The 19,765-nt window shown below is 43.5% G+C and overlaps 1 long non-coding RNA gene across 1 annotated transcript in view; it reads right to left on the reverse strand.

Moving 5' to 3' along the window:
• Positions 1 to 541: 541 nt before the first annotated feature.
• The window catches only part of LOC148894196 (uncharacterized), a 60,782-nt gene continuing 41,558 nt past the window's right edge, over positions 542 to 19,765 (reverse strand). Inside the window, exon 4 of the long non-coding RNA XR_016115822.1 lies at positions 542 to 670. This is a non-coding gene — a long non-coding RNA (uncharacterized LOC148894196). The remainder of the gene's footprint in view (positions 671 to 19,765) is intronic.

Below are 19,765 nucleotides of genomic sequence, written 5' to 3' on the forward strand. Positions count from 1 at the left end.
TCACAGAGGGAAGCCAAAAAGCTGAAAATATTCCCGATGCTGGCGCCATTTGATAAAACACAACAAATGGCATTATTTATGATCCGAATGGGAATTGACCTCAACCACCTTTTCAGTTCCAACGCAACATAAGCGAGTGATGACCTCCACACGGACCCTGACGCGCTTTGAAAGGTTTATGTCCAGACGCTTCCCCTCCACGTGGCTGCTGGTGATAATTACAGATGATGGGCCGCTGATCAGCTGCAGGTATGGGAGCCACCTCAGGCCTGGCTCAGCCTTGCACCTGCCGTGCACCCCCTAATCCCCCCCCCCATCCTCTGTCAGGCCGTTTTGGCAGAAGCTCCTCTCCCTCAGTCTCCAGCTGTCCAGCGGGGTGCGCCAAGTCACAGCGGGAGTGCCCCCCTCGCCTCGCCTCGCCTCGCCTCGCGTCATCTCCAACCCATCTTCTCCTTCCTACGTGTGTGTGTGTGTGTTTTGGATGGCTGTGTATGTTGCCTGTACATGTACTTTGCATTACTCACAAGCAGATGGAGTACGTCGCCAGCGCCCCAGCATGTCCGTGCACACACCCCTGCCCTGCCGGGTGAGACGTCATGCCTGGAGGAGACGATGGAGAGAATCTGGCATCCTTGAAGAGGAAGAAGAGGAGGGGGAGATCCAGAGGAATCTGCAAAACAAGGTCCGGAAGTTTACATGCGTCCTACTGGCTAAAATGCGGTAAGCAAAACAAACAAACAAACCAACCAAAAAATGTATTCAAATGCGCATGGTTGTTTTTGCTTGATATGAAATGTTCACAATGCAATTTCAACTCTGTCATGTCACTTCACGCATTCTTGAAAAATACACGATTTTCATGGAAGACTGAAAATTGCGTGAACAGGAGTTCAGTTGGAAAAAGCTGCAATCTTCATGAATACAACAAATAGATTTCTTAAAAAGGCTTGTTCATTTATTGCAACATTATAGAAAGGATGTGAAATTTGGCCAACATTTGGAAAACCAGTCACATGTCATTTCACCCGACAACTAAATACGCACACTGAAGATGAGCAGAGCGTTAATTGTAAAATGGCTAAGAAACAATGGGAAGAGCAGTCAGATAATGACAAGCATTTGGCCAAATCATCCAAGCGGGGCTCGTTAAGCAGCAGTGGGCGATACCGAAGCTTGTCCAAAGGGGGCTCTAGTGTACCACCGATTTTGATTTCAAGCAAATCTGCTGCTCTGCTACTTCACGCAGAGAAGCACTTGGCGGTGTTATCGAGAGACCTTTTGAACTGAACTGCTGTGCCATTGATACACGCATTAACCGGACTTAGACGCAAATCACAACATAAGCATGCTGTAGGAAAGCACGTCAAATGAGAAAAAAATAGCTTCAACGTGCAAACATTTTGCCAATCGTTGCATCCCTCCCACACGCTTGCTTCACATTGAAAAGTATTCCTCAACACCTGTTCTCTCAGTTCTCCAAGAGGCACCGCGGCCAACCTCAATTCCACCCCCAGTTGACATTTCCTGAAAAACTGACACTTGAAACGCAAGAAAAATAAACATTCTATATTTTAACATCAAAAATGGACAACCAAACCGGGTTGCTAGCTAGCTTAATGCTAACAACGCCAAACGCCATTGACAGAGTTAGCATAAAATATCATGCTGTTGCTATTGTGGTAATTATAAATCTTCAAACAGCTGCTTTATCAAACTTGTCGAAGCATCAACACACCAAATTACTCAAAGGCATATATCAATATCCTCTCCTGGCGCTAACACGGAATCTTTTCCAGTACAGCCACCTGGCATATTGTGTCACAAAGTAGGACCAAAATGAAGTCCCACAATGCTAAATTCAAATGTGTTTGTACAGTATTTTTATCTGTGACAGTCTTGTAACTCAAAATATTCACATTTCAAATAATATATAATATAAAACGTGGGACTTGACTTCCCATTTTTAGGTTGTGACTGGTGTAACATCAATGCTAATTTCGTTAGCTTAGCTTTGGGATTTTGTACTGGGTGTTAGCATTAAGCTTGCAATATTCTTTAGTGGAGCTTTCTCTGTTTTGTTTCAACTTCAACCACAAATAAAAAAAATAAACAGCTTGAAGCAAGCACTTTCAAGGCCCCCGACCTACCTATATAAATAAACAAATAAATAAATGGACAGAAAAAAACAAATACATCACAACAGAAAAGAATGAAAGAAAAACATGCCAACCAGTCTCCAAGTAAACGGCTGAATATTATAAAACCCAATACAAATGAGCGCTTTAAAAATCCTCAATAAAGCGAAGGCGCGCATTGATGAACTGATCAAGCAGACAATTCATGCTACATGCTATATCTGGTTATTTCTGACGCTTTGTGTCTGTGTGTGCGCGAGAGCGCGCGTGCATGAAATTCCAAGGTGGTGAACAGTACTTGATGAACTAGCTCTGGAGACCTCTGAATTTTAATGATGTTGGAGATGATATTGTGTGTCCTTCAGCTTGTTATACTGACACAAGCACTCCATAAATCATCATACCTAGCTATCGTAAAATCAATAGCAAAGTGCTACCTCAGCGCTAAGCTGTAATACGTTTTTCAGCCATCTAACGGCTCAAACTTTGCTTGTAACGCCGTTCCACCGTTATGTTAAGATAAGCGCACGCTTAATTTGTTTTGTAATGGAGACTTTGTAATCCTTCATGAAAGCCCTATTAGGGAGGCTTTTGTTGCAATGCCGGTGATGTTGAGGAAGACAAAAAAAGGGGATGTGGGAGGGACTAAAGCTTGAACAATTGTCAATAAACGTTAAGCCAGTCATGGGTCATCTTTGAACAGGACTTTTTTTTTCCCCTGCGCACGTACTTGCTTCATCCCTCAAGGATACTGTTGGTGATCCCGACATCAGACGTTCCCTCACTAACGAGAGCCCAGGTGTTAAGTCATTTTGTTCACATCAAACACATCACGACGGGGCTTTGTGTACATCATTAGACTTAAATGTGCTTGCCGAGATGGCGAGTTAGGAAAAATACAGAGAAATCTTCATTGTGGAATTTGTTCCATGAATTGCATGTTGAAAATGGACGCCGCGCGCTTCACTGGAATCGTCAAAAAATTAATAAACGAGCAGACCAAAAAAAAAGAAAACAAATAATAAATACATAAATCAATCAATTTTACAAATACTAGAAATAAAAAGAGTAAAATACTTCAGTGAACATAAACTATTGAGTGATTTTGTCCCAGAAAAAAAATATGCTGGACTGTAAGAGCAAAAAAGACATAAATAGAACAAAATGTGAAATCACAAGCCCCCACGTCTGACGTTGTTGTTTTTTTTCTTCTTCTTTTTGTTAAAATGATCGCAATAACTGGGGCAGCAATTCTGAAATCCACAACATATGTAAAAGCCTTTGAACAGGAGAGAAGCCACTGCCAGCCACAATTTGTGAAGCGTAAACACTTCATGAAAGTCAAATGGATGCTGTGGCATAATCTGACACGGAGATTCGCCGCTAACAAACCCGCGTTGCCGCACAACAAAGACGATAGGTACACGTCTACCCCGCACCCCAAATTCTTTTTTTTAACAGCTATCAAACACTTACCAGTCAGAAAATGAAAAAAAGTGGCCATTTGCCCCCACCCAAAAAAAAAGTGTTGGGAGCATAAGTATATATTTTCTGAACGCGGCCCTTCAGCATTGCGTGCCAGAGTTCGGATGCCAAAATTTCAACAAAGCAGTCAGCGTCAGAACACCGCCAGCAGATTATTGTTGTCTTTATTTTTCAAAATGTGGTTTTTAAAGAACTATCTGCAAGTACATGTTACGTAGAACTATCTGTGATATTAAAAAAAAATGCATTGTAATTGAAATGCATTGCTATTCTACTCAATGAGTTGGTCATCCATTCCGAAGGGAAGTTTGCAAAGTTGTTTTGTCTTTTCTAAAAATTATTTATTATGACGTCCCCGTAGTTAGCCTGAGGGGCTACTGTGAGTAGCGTTCTTGGCTAATAGCTAGCAACTAGACAACAACGTCATCATGAAATCCTGTTTAATCGCCATTTAAGGACGCTAAAAAAATGCAAAGTTCACATTGGATAATATGTTGCCTATTACTAGCATTCTTGGCTAATGGCTAGCAGCTAGACAACGATGTCATCATGAAATCGTGTTAAATCGCCATTTAAAGACGCAAAAACAAATTGAAATTAATCAACGTTGAAATTGGATAATACGTTGCCTGGTACTAGCGTTCTTGGCTAATGGCTAGCAGCTAGGCGCTAAGCGAGAGGCCAAGATTAATTAGCTAGCAAGTGTCGGACTACTTGAAAAATATGATCGGTGAAAACGAACACAGATGTAATTCCGACTGATAATTTTCTAACAAAGCAGGCTAACTCAAATGTGATGTTTTAGCTAGCGGTTTTGCTCCAGTGGTTATGATGTCGCTTGAAAATTAAAGCCAATCTGCATTCATAATTGCCGTTCAAAAAAACGTTTTGCAACGATCAGATCAGATGGGCGGATAGTCTGATCAAAACAGTCTTGTGGCACGTTGGTGTTCAGTGAAAGAGAAAGTAGAGGAGGGCGGTGAGGGTAATAAATTGTCACCACGAGGACCCGGCACGTATTTTGCTGAAGTTTAGAATTTGCAGCATGGCTAATACGTGCGTGCCTTGCCCTCCCCGCTGATGAAACCAGTCATGAACCTCTAAAAAGATGTTGACGTGGCGACTTTGCCGACAAGCGCGCGCTTGAATACAAGTGGAAAAAAAAGTTGAGCTGCGATCTAGCGCGGCTGTCACAAAGCTCCCATGCGGCTCTGATCGGGCTGTTAGGGACTGAAGGGGCCAAACGGGCGAGGCGGGCGAGGTGGGGGGACGGAGGCAAGGCTGACCAGAGCTGGAAAGCGTCAGGAGGGGTTGGCGTGACCTGCCACCTCTGACACAGATCTGAAAAGTGCAATCTGACCCTCACGAGGAGCAGTCGTCCCTCACCGTCACCATCACGCTGTCGACGTTGCTTTGGTTTAAAGGACAACCGACGCCTCCCTCCGGACAAGTTCCGTCCAGAATTGGTAAAATCACTTCAAATGACTTACTTCTACTGAGCGCATTTGACAAAGATTCCAGCGCACGTCGCGACATTTGACCTTTTAAGACTCGTGCTGAATATTCATGAAGTCTTGTTTTCGAGTTGATGACGATGCCCTAAGTGACGTCACGGAGGGAATGCCCCTGACCGAAAAAGCAACACACAATGCATTTTGGGTACTTTTTTTCCGTCTGAAAACGGCGTGTTGATGGCGAAATTAGAAGGAAAACGACATGAATAACGCAAATGTGAATCGTTGTGTGTCACAGCCAATTGACACAAACACAAATTCCCAGCGGACAAATCAGCCCCTTTCCAACGGAGCTTGTGCGCCATCTTGTGCATTTTCTGGGCGCTACGTTGCCGTCCAGACGGCTCCAATTGATACGGAAGGACTTCTTTCATCGATTTGAATCAAACATTGATGCTTTCCTCTTCAGAACTATTTGAATCATATTCATCACAAGAAATCTCTGAACTCTCGGAAGCCATTGTTTTGATTCTGGAGCAAGGCAGTGTGTGAATGAGTATTCTGGCGTGACGTCACGCACAAGGGGGCGGCACTCTCTGAATCTCGCCATCCGAGCTCATTTCGTGGCAGTTTTGGGACACCTTAAGTCATTTTTCTTGGTGGTGGTTTTGCCGTTGACTAAAAATATCAGCCTGCGTGTTTTGGATATTTTAGATGCTATAAAACGTTTTTCTGATGTCAGTTCGGAAACAAATAAATGGTGTCGGTTGTCCTTTAAAACATAACTACGCCAGTATCACCGCAACGCCAATTAAAGCGGCATGGCGGCGTCGATGCAGTTTTTCACAAGTGCCAAAAAGTCCACTCTCGCCCTTTTGTTGAGTATCTCGAAAGACGGATAATAAAGGTCTCTTTATGATGAGGCTCCACCACACAAAGCCACACGCATGAAGAACAAAAAAAGATCTATCAAGAGATGGGGAATTACATTGGCCTGTACTGGGGTAGGGGGGGGAAGCAATGAAGCTAGCTGGCAACATAACCTTCAGAAAAATCCTATTTTTCATTCGAGTTATGTCAGACAGCTATGCTTTTAATAACATTCATCCGCCGCACCAAGGAGAGGATAACTCAAGCTTAAGGCACATAATGAATTGGAGAAAAGGCCTGCTGCACACTGGGCGAGCCTTTCGCAGCACTCCATCCCTTTTTGTTTGATATTATCGTCATGCAAATGAAGAATCAGACGCCTCCTTTTCGAGGTGCTCCACTGCGGACTTGTTCATGACGGCCATTAGAAGACTAACAAGCCACCTGCGCTCATCATCTCTGCATTGGACGCTAAAACAAAACCACATTCATCAACGTTGGCATTGGATAATACGTTGCCTGATACATAGCGTTTGTAGCTAATGACTAGCAGCTAGACAACTATTACTAGCATTCCGGGCTAATGGCTAGACAACAACATCACCATAAAATTGTGTTTAATCACCATTTATGGATGTTAATTAAACTCAAATTAATCAACGTTGACATTGGATAATACGTTGCCTGTTACTAGCATTTTTGGCTAATGGCTAGCAGATAGACAACTATGACTAGCATTCTGGGCTAATGGCTAGCGGCTAGACAACAACATCACCATAAAATTGTGTTTAATCACCATTTATGGATGTTAATGAAACTCAAATTAATCAACGTTGACGTTGGATAATACGTTGCCTGTTACTAGCGTTTTTGGCTAATGGCTAGCAGCTAGACAACTGTTACTAGCGTTCTTGGCTAATGGCTAGCAACTCATCACGAAACGCCTCGTTTTAGTGGTGTGAATAATGATCTGCGTTTGAGGCAGATATGGCGCTCCGTTGCTCTATTATGATTAGATTTCTCCTTGACAATCTGAAAAGAGCAAATCAATAGCTACTGAGATTTTAATGATCCGCCATCCATTCGTTGTGCGATTTGAAAGAGCATGATCTGACAGCGGCGTGTACTGCTACTCCAGGCCTTTTGCTGAATTAGAAGAGCCGCTAGAGATAAATATTTTCGGATTTTTTGTTTTTCTTCCAAAACTGTTCGCGTCTGGTTAGCGGTAAAAAGATCACCTGCGTTTGACTGTAAAGCGATTCAATTAGGAGTCATTAGTCCTCTTGAGTGATTACCAGTGGCCTATCGATAGGCTAGCAAGGACAAACTAATTAAAAGGGCATTTGGATGCTTCTCTGTGAAGAGAGAGAGAAGAGGAGAAATGGGACATTTAAAGCACGGGGGGAAAAGAAAAAAAATCCTTGCAGGGAAAACGGCCGACATAACGTGTTCAAATTCCCTTTCTAGATGGCGGATGAGGAAACGGAGCCCGGAGGAATACTCAAAACGTCTTCTCGCCACGAGAGAGAGAGAGCCAAGCTGCGACTGAAAATTCAGGTCAATATGATAACAGGTCGCTTGATTTGATTGTGTAAACATGTTTGAAGAAGAAAGATGATGAGGTGAATTGTTCATTGCCGGTGCGGAGAAACAAAGGCACTTCTTCTAGTTGTTATCGAGTGGAAATTTCCGTTAGCTTTCGTCACTCATTCACTGACATTCACAAATTTATTCGGGAATTGAAAATATGATGAAGAGCACTATTCCCGAATTTGTTTGGGTTTTGTTGTTTTTTTTCATGCTTGGGTGCCAATAAAGCATGGGTCAGACATCTGGCAATTTTTCCCCTTCCACAAGACCTTTGCTTATGGGGCAATCAGGGCCAGTCATAGAACATAATCAGTCAGGACAAAAGTAGTAATCAGGTTAGCTTCAGGGAATGGTCCTCTGCTCCCCCCCAACCTTAGAGCAGGGACCTAGCTAAGCAGGGTATATAGGGCCAGAGCTACCAGCAAAATGTGATTTGGCCGACGAAGCTTTTCGGATGAGCAGCGAAACGTCCGACACATTTAAAGAAGTACAGGTGACGGCTGAAGAAAGCTTTTCGCGGTTTGTTGCCACACACGAAATTGCAAATGAGCCAAATTGGGGCGAGAGTGACAAAGCCCCTCCCCCTCTTCCCTTTTCCGTCGCTGTGACTTTTCTTCCTCAGCTCATTCCCAATGTCATTCATTTGCCGGTGAAGGTAACGAGGCTTTTTCCACTGGCGGCTCCGTAACGGCAGCCCTTTAATAGCCATTTCCCGCCCGCTGCGGCGAGGGGAGACAAGGTGTTTATTTGTGCGCTCGCACATTGGCTCTCGGTGCTCGACTCGCCCTGCCGAGTGATTCATGGGCCCGCCAGACGCCCGCCGCAGCCGGATCTCTCCTTGCTCATCCCCAAAGCCCGGACGTGGACGGCGCCGTCGTTCACCATTGGCCAAATTATCTCTGTATCGACAAGCAGCGTAACGGCTAATTACCCAGCGTGCTTTGGGTACTTTTCGTGTTCTCGTGCTGCCTTTGGCCGTGACGTTCAGAGGGACTGCGCGTCGCCGAGCCCTCCCCCTCGGAACAGACTGCTTTCAAATCGTCTTTTCCCATTTAAATGAATGGAAATGCAATCAATCTGTTCTTATCCACTTAACAACAAACAACGTTAATACCGGAGCTAATATTCAAAAGTACTACATTTCCAAAAAGTGGTCAATTATGAGATGCCTTTAAGGAGAGGTGTCAAAAAGGTGGCTGGAGGGGGTATGAGAGCCAAGACAGAAAGGAGCAAGGAGAAAGTGCAGGGAAGAGAGGCTCCAAAATCCCACCCTGACTCTTAGAGAAGATGATGAGCTCCCTTGAGAATGAACAAAAAGAGAAAGAGAAAGAGCATTTCCTCACAAAGACTCACAAAGAGTAATTTGCTTGATCCTGCCTGCCCACGCCGCATGGAAGCCACTCCATCCTTAATTACCAGGCTAACAAACACATTCGCTCCCCTCCCCTGCTCTTCTGGTATCGGCTCTGACTTTCCCTCCCAGGCAATGCCGCCGCCCGCCGCCCGGTCTTGCCGAGCTCCTCCCTCCCCATCAATGTCGGCGATGGGGGGGAAATGGATGGCCCCTACCGCCGCTGTCTGCAGACAGTGGAACGATGGACAGCAAATAAAGTGCTAAAAGCCCCGAGAATGGCCCTGCCTCGGTTAATGGCTCTCATCTTGATGGACAGGGTCTGCTTTAATGAAACGCAGGCCTCACCTGACAGCCACACGCACTCCAGGTTGGCCCCCCCGACCACCGTCGGAGCAGCAAATGATGCCATTACCGAGGAAATCTGACAATTAGTCCTTTGGAACCAGCGCAACACACCTTCTCGTAGGCAATCGCACCATAGCAAATAAGGCTACGTATGTTCGGGCTCAACAATTAACTCATTCACTGCCAGACGATGTCCAAAAATGTGTCTGCTCAAGTGCCAGGGTTTTTGTCATTTTCACTCAAATTGCCAGGACCCACAGAATATTGACATTTAGGACTACATAAACATTCAATGCAGCGTAAGAAACCTTAGACTCTCTTCTTTCACCAGGTAAAAAGAGTTAATTCATAAGTTATGTGGGTCTGGAGTTATCTGAGTTTGAAATGGGGGCGCACTGACACTGGAGTGGACACATTTTTGCACATGTCTGGCACTGGACATTCTAATTTCTCTCCAATTTCAAAAAAGAGTTTTAAATCATCTTAAGAGACAGCATCCCATTCTTGGGAGATTTTGGTAGAGACGTTAGAACGGATTAATGGCCTTTCCATTGATTTCAGTGGGGATGGATGATTTGAGATAGACATTTTTTCTCACCTTTACGATTTTATGTTCATGGATCAAGTATAAACTCGAGGCACGTGTATTTCAGTGAAGTAAACCTCTAAAACAGACACTTGGAAACATTTACAAAGCGTACGGCGAGTAACGAACGCCGTTCCTGTCACCAGGCAAGACCGAGTAAAGAGGCCACGGCCTTTTCGTCTGGCCGTCGTCTGTCATGCCCAAGATGGCGCCGTGTGTGTGTTTTGGCGGTATTTGCATACGCTAGCGCTGTTGCTGCGTGTAATCTAACGCCACCAAATCCGACCAATACGGAAGCACCGTCGGCGAGGCTGCACTTCTTTCCAGATCGCTCAGAAGGGAGCTGCATTTGTGTGGCTTTTCCTCCAAGCAGGCAGTGGGAGGGCCGGATATTCCCTCGGGCCTTGACGGGGTTATTGAGGGGGGGGGGGGGGGGGGATGTGTGTGCGTTAGCAGTCACCTGCTGCTAAATCCTATTAGCAAGGCCTGGGGGTTAAAGCAAGCATCACCATTAAAAGGCCCGTCAAGGGAAAGGCTGCAAATAATAGGGCTGATTGCTACAACTCACAAATAATAAGGTGCTTTGATAGAAGATAATCAATTAGTTCAAATAAGAACCTTGACATTTCCAGGAGGGCTACGCTTAGGGGGCGTTAACAAATGCTACATGAATAATAGCGCTAAGTCCATTTCGTTAAGGAGGATGGGCTTTTTACATGCTTTTCAGGCAATGTCAAGTTGGATTTGGAAATGTGTCCAATATTTTGTTCAGACTTGGCTAGAAATAGTCTTCAATATTATTGGATATATGGACAATGAAATGAGGGTGTAGGAACTAATACAATTCTACTTCTTTTCTGATGTTTCCACGCCGAGGTTGTGTATATATATATATATATATATATTTCGATTCCCAAATGACTGTTTTATTGCAAAAATCACGGAGCCCATAGTGCCACAGAAAAATCCCTTGTGTGTTTTTATACATTCTTACTGGGTGAAGGTGATTCAGATCATATATTTGAAAATAACATCTTTTCCGGAGTATAAGGCAGACCAGTGTACGAGGCGCACAATCAATGGTGTATTTGCACATTTTTACATATATGAAGCGCACCAGCGCACCAGACAATAAGAAAAAAAAATCCAAATATAATATATCAATCTATAAAAGGTTTTCCAAATATAAGGCGCGCCACAGTAGAGGCTGCACAACTTCGAAAGGAGTCGGTGGTACTGACAGTACTTGCGAGATCTGTTGTGGCTCAAAACGACTTCACATATAAGGCGCATCTGCGTATAAGGCGCAGGGTCATCTCTGGAAGAAAATCAAGGTTGCGTTTTATACACTGGAAAATATGCTATATTCATTGTTTTATAACTTAATAATATCGGCAAAATTTGAAACTAAAGACGTATGGTGTCACGTATGGAATTGTAGAGATGAGTATAAGGCACATTTTTTTTGTTTTAGGGTTAGGGCGGAAGATGATTTCAAGTATTTTTGCAGGACGCATCAAAAATATTTTGTACTTTTCAAGTAAAGATGTTCCCCAACTTACGAACGAGAGCGGTCGTTCGTAAGGTGAATTTGTTCTTAAGTTGAATGTATGTTTAAGGCTTATGTAAGTATGTTTAAAATGTATATAAGTATGCTAAATAAACATTGAGTAAAATAAATGCTCTATAAAGAGATGTACATGTACAACAGGAGACAATACTACATATGTTAGAGAGAGCAAAAATGTTTGTATGTACCATTTTTGTCAGTAGGGGGGTGTCTGTCTGTATCAAGAAACGTCTTTATTTATATATTTATGTTCCTTGTGTCGTTTGATGCTAAATGCTCATTGTAATGACGATTTGTTGACTTTTTTTAGCGTGGGCTCGTCCCCTCAGTGACAAGTGCAGCGGGGGCATGTTTGGCTTCATTGGAGGATTGGCCTGCAGGCCCAAACATTCCCATATGCTTTTCCGAAAGGCGGGCAAACAATTTGGCGAGGCAAGTGTTAAATGAGATGAGAAGTGACAGCTTACATCTCCAGCCACAATTAACACATTGATGGTGTTTTTCGCAGTGATAATGCCTGTTGTCAAATGTGTTCAGCGCGCCAAATCTCCTGGAGCCTTCAAGTCGCCACCAAGGCTTTTAACAGATTGAAGGTTCAGAGATAGGCTATCGTGGCAGATGGAAGCTGGCATCCGTGTTCACTTCTCGCCAATCACAGGGGACCTGCCCCTCCCTGATTCTGCGGGGTGCAGCTCCGCAACCCCCCCCCCCCCCACCCTCTGATGGGAGCAAGGGATGCCATTGTTAAGCAGTGCATCTGTGAGACTCGCTCTCCTCTGATGGAAGCATCAGGCAAAGAGCTCTCAAGCAAAAGACGCCCACTGCTGTAAGCGCATTTCAGATATGATGGAGGCCAGCGGGGCCAAGGGGGGGCGGGGGAATAGCGGGAGAGGAAAAGTTTGAAACAGACGGAAAGAGAGGAAAGAGATAGCCGAAGATATATAGGTTTGGTCACTAGCTCAGCGCTAACAAAATAGAGCCGCAGCGCAGTGGTTAGCTGATCAATATTTTGTGACAAGGTTCCCTGAAGCAACAGAGTCGCACCCTGAAAGTCATCATCACGTTAGGACCAATAGGCAAGGAGAATTAGCCCTTCCAATAGGGTCGCATGATTAATCACACTAATCGTGATTAATCTGATTTGACGGTGCAATGTAGAAGGATAATATATCAATAATATATCAAAATACATTTAAAAGCATGACTAATGGAGATTAATCAAATCAAAAAACAGAATCTCCTTTGCGCTCAATGTTAGCGCTTTGTTCCAGCTTTAGCTGCGCTATATAAACCAATTTGTACCTATTGCATACAGACGCCCTCATTTCAAGCTCATATAACTCCAGACTCATATAACTTGGGAATTAACTCTAGGTTTCTGATGAAATAAGAGTGTTTAAGGTTTCTAACACTGCACTGACTGTTTATAAAAGTCGATATTCTGTGGGTCCTGGAATTTGAGTGACAATGACAAAAACACACACGTGTGTGCACGTCTGGCAGTGAATGAGTGAAAGACTCACCCCCGGAACAACAACAAAATCCACTTTGAGATGCAGTTTTGTCGCAGACGGTGGTTGTTGTTTGTTTTCTCTCCCTCCCTGTTTCGGCATTGTTGATTCAGAGCCATCATGTTGAGGTTTGAGGTCACCCTGTCTCAGGCTTGGCTAGTTAGCAGCAGCCCACCTGATGGCCCGGAGGAAATCGCAGCGGCCTGACAGCCGGGCCCTGGACCGAGCGGCGAGAGGGGTCCTGGCAGGGGGGTGCAAAGTGGAGGCTCAGCGTGGTTTGGCCAAGGGGAGGTGGGGTTCGTGTCCAAAGAGGGCATCGGGGATGTTGGTAGACAATGATGTTCTTGTCAAAGCGAGGCTGGATGAAGAAAAGAACGGCAGCGATGCCAACATGACCAGCCAAAACGTCGCTGATTGGGTCAACATACACACTCCCGTTTAGACCTACGGCCAATTTATTGCTTACATTATAATACCATAGCACGTTATTATACATACAATAAGGTCTATTTTGTATACTTTTAAGGCTTATTTAGTAGAAAATGATGTTTTACGGGGACTTGGGAACGGATTATTCTCATTTGAATGGTTTCCTATGGGAAATTAATTTTTGGGATACACACTTTTGGCCTTAGACACTGTCTGTGAAACAATTAAGTTCGTAAGCCAAGGTGTCACTGTATGTATGTATTTTTTGCTGTTTGTTTGTAAGTGGTGGGGGGAATAAGATGTTTGTACACAATTCAAACCACTCATCTCAGTTACGTAATACCGTGTGCCACCAAAGTCATTTCAACACAACACTCGGCTTGAAAACCAAGACGACGACATGGAAGCAACACACTTTGGGTCTCATTTTGTTCCAGGGGCCCAAGATGGGAATTTTTGGGCCGGTTGAGCAGAAACAAATGTCGGATCACAACGAACATTCAGCGTGATGGTGAATTGTATTTTGTATAATTTGGCTACTATGCTGAAAATACTGCAGTCATAGGAAACCCTAATGAGCATTGGTTGGCCGCCATAGCCACAATTTCCCCTCATACGGGATGGTTATAAATTCCATGAAATGTCCTTTTCAGATCGTCAACTTTCCTCTCTGTTGAGCAGCTCGGCGTACTTTGCGCAACACTTCACGGCAGCAAAAAAACGGCATTCCGTGCAGCAATGAAGAGGTGCGTGAGTGCACGTTATCCCGGGGCGCTGGTGCTAGCTAGCTGCTCCGGCGCTGTGATGAAAAGCAGACATTTCCAGTTCAACAAAGTCTCTCCTGAGAGTCGCTTTCAGCCCTATTATAGCCAATAATAGAGCATTGTAGTCAAATGCTCTTCTTCTTCTTCTTCTTCACTGTGACTGAATGAGGGCACATTATTTTCCCCGAGAGCAGACAATGCTAATAATGCCAATGCAGAAGCAAAAATAAAATACAAGTGGTAAAAGCAAGAGGGCAAAAATCAGAGTTTTTTCTGCCTCCTGGAGGAAGTGATACTTGCTTCTATTTTTAGTTACACCGAATAACGTCACAGTGCCGACATCTCACTCAGTACACCAAGGATGTATTGAATGCTTCCATTCTGACCACTAAAAGATGGGCTGTATGTATAAGCCTAAAAATATCAGAATCACTGACTGAGAAAGGAAAGTGCCAGGGTTTTTGTCATTTTCACTCAAATTGCAGGACCCACACCATATTGAGTTTTAGAAGACATAAACGTTCAACGCAGCATAAGAAACCTTAGACTCTCTTCTTTCAACAGAAACAAGAGTTATCTGAGCTTGAAATGGGGGTGGATTTCCAAAATATTGTTTTATACAGCACTTTAACAACAGCTGAAAGAAGCCGTTACAAAGGGCTAAGCTGGACAAAAGAAGACAAATGCTGCTCCCTCGCGGAAGGTAAAAAAAACATTCCCAGAGGTCTGACTAGTGCTTTATCGGGACGCCCACGGCAAGGAAAACAAAAACCTAAACACATTCGGGAATGGCGCTCCATGTCCTAATTTCAATTCCAGAATAAATTCTGGAATGGCAGTGAATGAGTTAACGCCAGCAGTAATAGAAGGAGGGGAAGCTAGGCTTTCCGTTAGCAACAAGCAAAGCTAATTGCATCCAGCGTGCGTGTGTCATTTTCTTTCTTTTTGGACCACTTATCATCGAACATTGCAATTTTGCGTCAATAAAAAACTGCAAGGTCTCTTTTCCAAACGTCAAACTTTTCGCAAGTATTTGTTGATTGTCAGAGAGCTTCGTAGGTGTCCACCTTCTGGCTGTCAGCTCGCCAACTGACAAGTCCAGATGAATTTGCAGAGATGTTATACCGTAGCAGAACTTCCCTCCAGCTTTGACAGCAGACGGCACCTGCCAAACGAGGTTCTTACCTCGGCTATTAGCTACGCTACGAGTCGGCAATGCTAAGAGAAGCCTTTCACTTTTTCCACAATCTTCTCGTCCTTTCATTCTCCGAGTAAGCCCACAAGATAGTTTGATGGTGAAAAAGTTGCATTTGATTCCCAAGCGACGGTTTTCATTTTCCCTAGCGTCATTCACGAATTTATTCAGGAATTGAAAATATGACACAGAGCGCCATTCCCGAATTGGTTCAGGTTTTGTTTTTCCATGCTTGGGTGCCGATAAATCCCTGGCCGTGGCCTCCGGCAATGTTTTTTTCTTTGCCACAAGGGGCAGTATTTCCCTTTTTTCCATGTTAGCGCTTTGTTCCAGCTGTTGTTAAAGTGCTATATGAACCAATCTGTATGTATTGCATTGTATTTTCGACAGCCGCCCTCATTTCAAGCTTATATAACTCCAGGGCCATATAACTTAGGAATTAACTCTTTCTTCCTGATGAAAGAAGAGAGTCTAAGATTTCTTACGCTGCATTGAATGTTGATATAGCAGTTAAAAGCAACTCTGTTTTTAATTGTTTTTACATGCGGTTTTGTATTTTTATTCCAAAAGAACAAGCAGAATAAAATGGTCTTTCTTTGAATCGAGTAGCAATTTTGAGTACTTTGTCCTCCTTCTGTTGTCCTCTTGCAACCTGGATAAAGTAGATGACAAGTATTGAATTTGCTCTCCTTTCAAGTCTTGCGCCACCAAACTTCAGGGCTGACACCCAAAGCAGTCGCGAGCAACATTAATCCGGCTAAATCTACAAAGCTAGCTTCAATGCTTTCGGGAGATTAGCGCACCTCCTTTTATCTGGATCTTCTTTGACCCCCGGCCCGCCCGGACTCTGCGACAGGACGGCTGGCCATAAAAGTCTTTGGGAACCTGCGCATTTCCTCGCAAGAACGTCGGCCATCATTAGAGCCATCATGGCGTCTGAACGGAGTGCAGGTTAATGAAAGTCTGCGAGGAAGGCGGGCGGGGGGGCTTTTGGGTAAAGAAAACAGCAGGCTTCCGCCAGGAACCCGATGATAGCAATTTACACAGTGAGTTATGTCTCCGTAACATCCACGCGGCGACTACTTTGAGCGCTTTTGCCTCTTGAATGGGCTCTTGTCATACGTTCCCATTTATTAATATGCATAGAGGAGCTAATGAGGCCCAACTATCTTCGATAATAAGATTCTCGGGCTGCGGGAACGCCGACTGCATTAACAGTGTAGGACTTTGTTGTCAGGCATTTGTCTCGGGACGCTTCCGCACGTGAGCACAAAATGGAGCTTTAAAACGTTTGTGCTCAATACTATACTGAATGCAGTGACACCTCGGCTTACGAACGCTTTGGCTAACGGACTTTTCGCTTTACGAAGATTAAAATCGCGAGAATAGAATCTTGGCATACAAACTAGTTTTTGGCAAACGCACGGAGCGCCACAATGACTAGCGGACTACAATCCCACACACCCGTTCTCTAAGTGCATACGTGGCTTGTTATCAAAGATACTTTTGCTATTATGGGACCGAAAAAGACCCCACCACAGGCTAGTGTTTAGCCGAAAAGGACACAAAACAAAATTACGGTCAAGCAGAAGAAGGAGATCATCAAAAAAACACCAACGAGGTGTGCATTTGTGTGACTTAGCGTCCCAGTACCAATATGCTAAGCCGACCATTGCTACGTGTGGCTAAGGGTGTTTCTGTGTCGTCTAAGCAACGGTCTCAGGCAATAGAAGAGGTTGAAAAACTTCTGTTGATTTGGATTAACGAAAAGCAGCTAGCAGGGGACAGTGTGAGTGAGGGTATTATCGCCGAGAAAGCGTGGCAACTTCACTCGGATATCATCAACAGGCAACTACAACAACGACCATCACAAAGGTCAATAAAGTGACTTCATCATACAGTACAGCTTATTGCTTTAATGACAATACAATAGCACATTTATTATTCATAAAAGAAAGTACATTTTGTGTAGTTTTAAGGCTTATTCCGTAGAAAATTATGTTTTATGGGGACCTGGGAACAGATTATTCTCATTTTTAATGGTTTCTTATGGGGAATTAATGTTTGGGAGACACACTTTTCGCCTTACACACATTTTCTGCGAACCAATTAAGTTCATAAGGTGAATTTAACTGTATTTAAAATTAACACAGACAAATTAGTGACGTCAATGGAACGTAGCAATAGCTCATTTTTAATTATGCCTGTGCTACCTTTGGATTCATTTCTTCATTTTTCCTGATATTTTTCCTAATATTCCTAATATATATTTTATATATTCCTAATATATATTTTTCCTGATATTCAGAAACACCTTTGCAATCTAATCCCACCGATCAATCGATAGATCAAGGCCCGCGAGGACATTTTTTTTCCCAAACACCGAACTGAGAATCGCGCAATTCCAAATGATCAGCATTGTAAGAATGTCGGTTTTCCAAACCTTTTCTAACAAGCCCAAATTCATTTGAAAAATGAACAAAACATCACAAAAATAAAGTTGCTCAACACTCGTAGCAAGAAAACAAACAAAAATAATCTTTGGCTTGGACTATAAGAGTCATAACAATGAGCTGCGAGGAGATAAATCAAGAAGTTGACGGTCCTCCCCGGAATTGTGCTGATGCCGAGGCATTAGAAAGCTAATTAGCAGAAGATTACTATGCAGTGTGCAAGGCTGTGGTCCAGAAAGACATCATTAGGTCTTCTGATGGGGAGATGCCTTCAGCACATTGATTGCCTTTCCCCTTTTTTTTTTAATCAGCTCTAAGAACAATGCAAGACTTTCTAATTGGACGAGCAGATCACTTGTGACCCTCACGACTATTAAGGTGTGGCGGGCAATTTCATTCAAAAGCAACACAATAACCAAGACAAAAAAAAAAAAAAAAAAAACCATTCCTGCACTCAATGAATGAAGCGGGTCCCGAGGTTCTCGCTCTGACTAGAAACAAATGAATTTTTCAATCTTCTTATGACTATTTCCTGAAACGTGCCACTTGTTTTGAATGACTAAAAATAAATCAAGATTCACTAAAATGTCAGTTGCTTGAATTAATGGCTAGTTATCACAATTAGCTTCTCGTTGACTTTTTTTGCATGTCTGCAATGAGAATATTTCCCGAACTACCTTTTGGGGGGGGGGGGGGGAACGTGTGAAAGGTCAAATGTCACTTTTGAGATGACCGGCGCACCTCTCATGAAACGCTGTTGCAAATAGGTGTTGAATACCAATGGATTAATTGCTTAAATTCATATTTGCTGGCGCCTCTGCGTATTCTTATTTATTTATTTAACTGGTATAATTTGACAGCAGGCCTCTGCCTCCCTCTGACAGCTCTGAGGAGCTCGGGCTGAGCACCTGCGTCCACCCAAGCATTAAAGCTGGGATCTTGAACCCTCCTCACAAATGAACTGTCAGATCATTACCGCGCTTGATGCAATATAATCTGTCTCCGAATTAGCATTTGGTCCTCACAGGTTCGTTCTTCGTTCCTCCCCCTTTTTCCTTCTCTTTAGCGTCCACGCAGCTCCCTCAGAAGGGGAGAGTTTGAATATGCATCTTTTCACATTTCCATGAAAGACCCGTAGGGAGAGCGCAGCTTTGGGCATTAGCATGTCAGGAGGGGAAAGGGCTCCTTTTGTTTTTTTTTTGTTTTTTGGTAACAGGGTCCCAGTGCAGATGCTCCGCCTCACTCGTTCATGACAATTGCATTTCATCAGCTTGATGATGTCCACGTGTCAATTGAGCGGCAGGATTTTGCACACAAAGGAACCTCTGGGAAAAGGACCTCGCCGGCTAATCAGCTGATTATCATACTTCAACTGGGGCCGAGGCCGGGAAAATAAAATGAGGTTGGGGGCGGGATTGATGAGTTCAGACGGGCAGGATGAAGCTAAGTTGATACAAGAAGCTTTTGAAAGCGCGCGGTGGAATGCAATGTTAGCTAACACGAGAGAACACAATGTAATGACAACAGATAGTGGCGGTCACCATTTTTGTGAAATTGTGAATTTGAGCATGATAATATTATCTGCACCAGGACGATAGTTCCCAGCCTTTTTTTTTTTTTTGTCTCGTAAGCCACCTCCCTCCCCCAAAGTCTTTTGTCATGCCATGAGCACAATTAATTATTCTTTGAAAATCACCTGATTTTAACGTGGAGTTGTCAGCAATGACCTACTTTGACAGAAGTAAAAACAAACATCAAAATATAATTTTTTTATAATTAACTATGAAATAAGCCTTAAACTACGGTAAGTATACTTTACATTACATCTAATAAATGCGCTATTGTATTGTAATGAAAGAAATACACTGTGCTGTATAATAAAGTGCTTTTATTGACCTTTGTGATGGTCGTCGATGTCGTTGCCTCTTGATGATATGCGAGTGAAGTTGCTGTGCTTTCTCGGCGATAATACCCTCACTCACTGTCGCCTGCTAGCTGCTTTTCATTAATCCAAATCAACAAAA

This window comes from Hippocampus bargibanti, linkage group LG08 (genome assembly GCF_051943395.1).
Source record: "Hippocampus bargibanti isolate YZ-2025 linkage group LG08, ASM5194339v1, whole genome shotgun sequence".
Lineage (NCBI taxonomy): Eukaryota > Metazoa > Chordata > Actinopteri > Syngnathiformes > Syngnathidae > Hippocampus > Hippocampus bargibanti.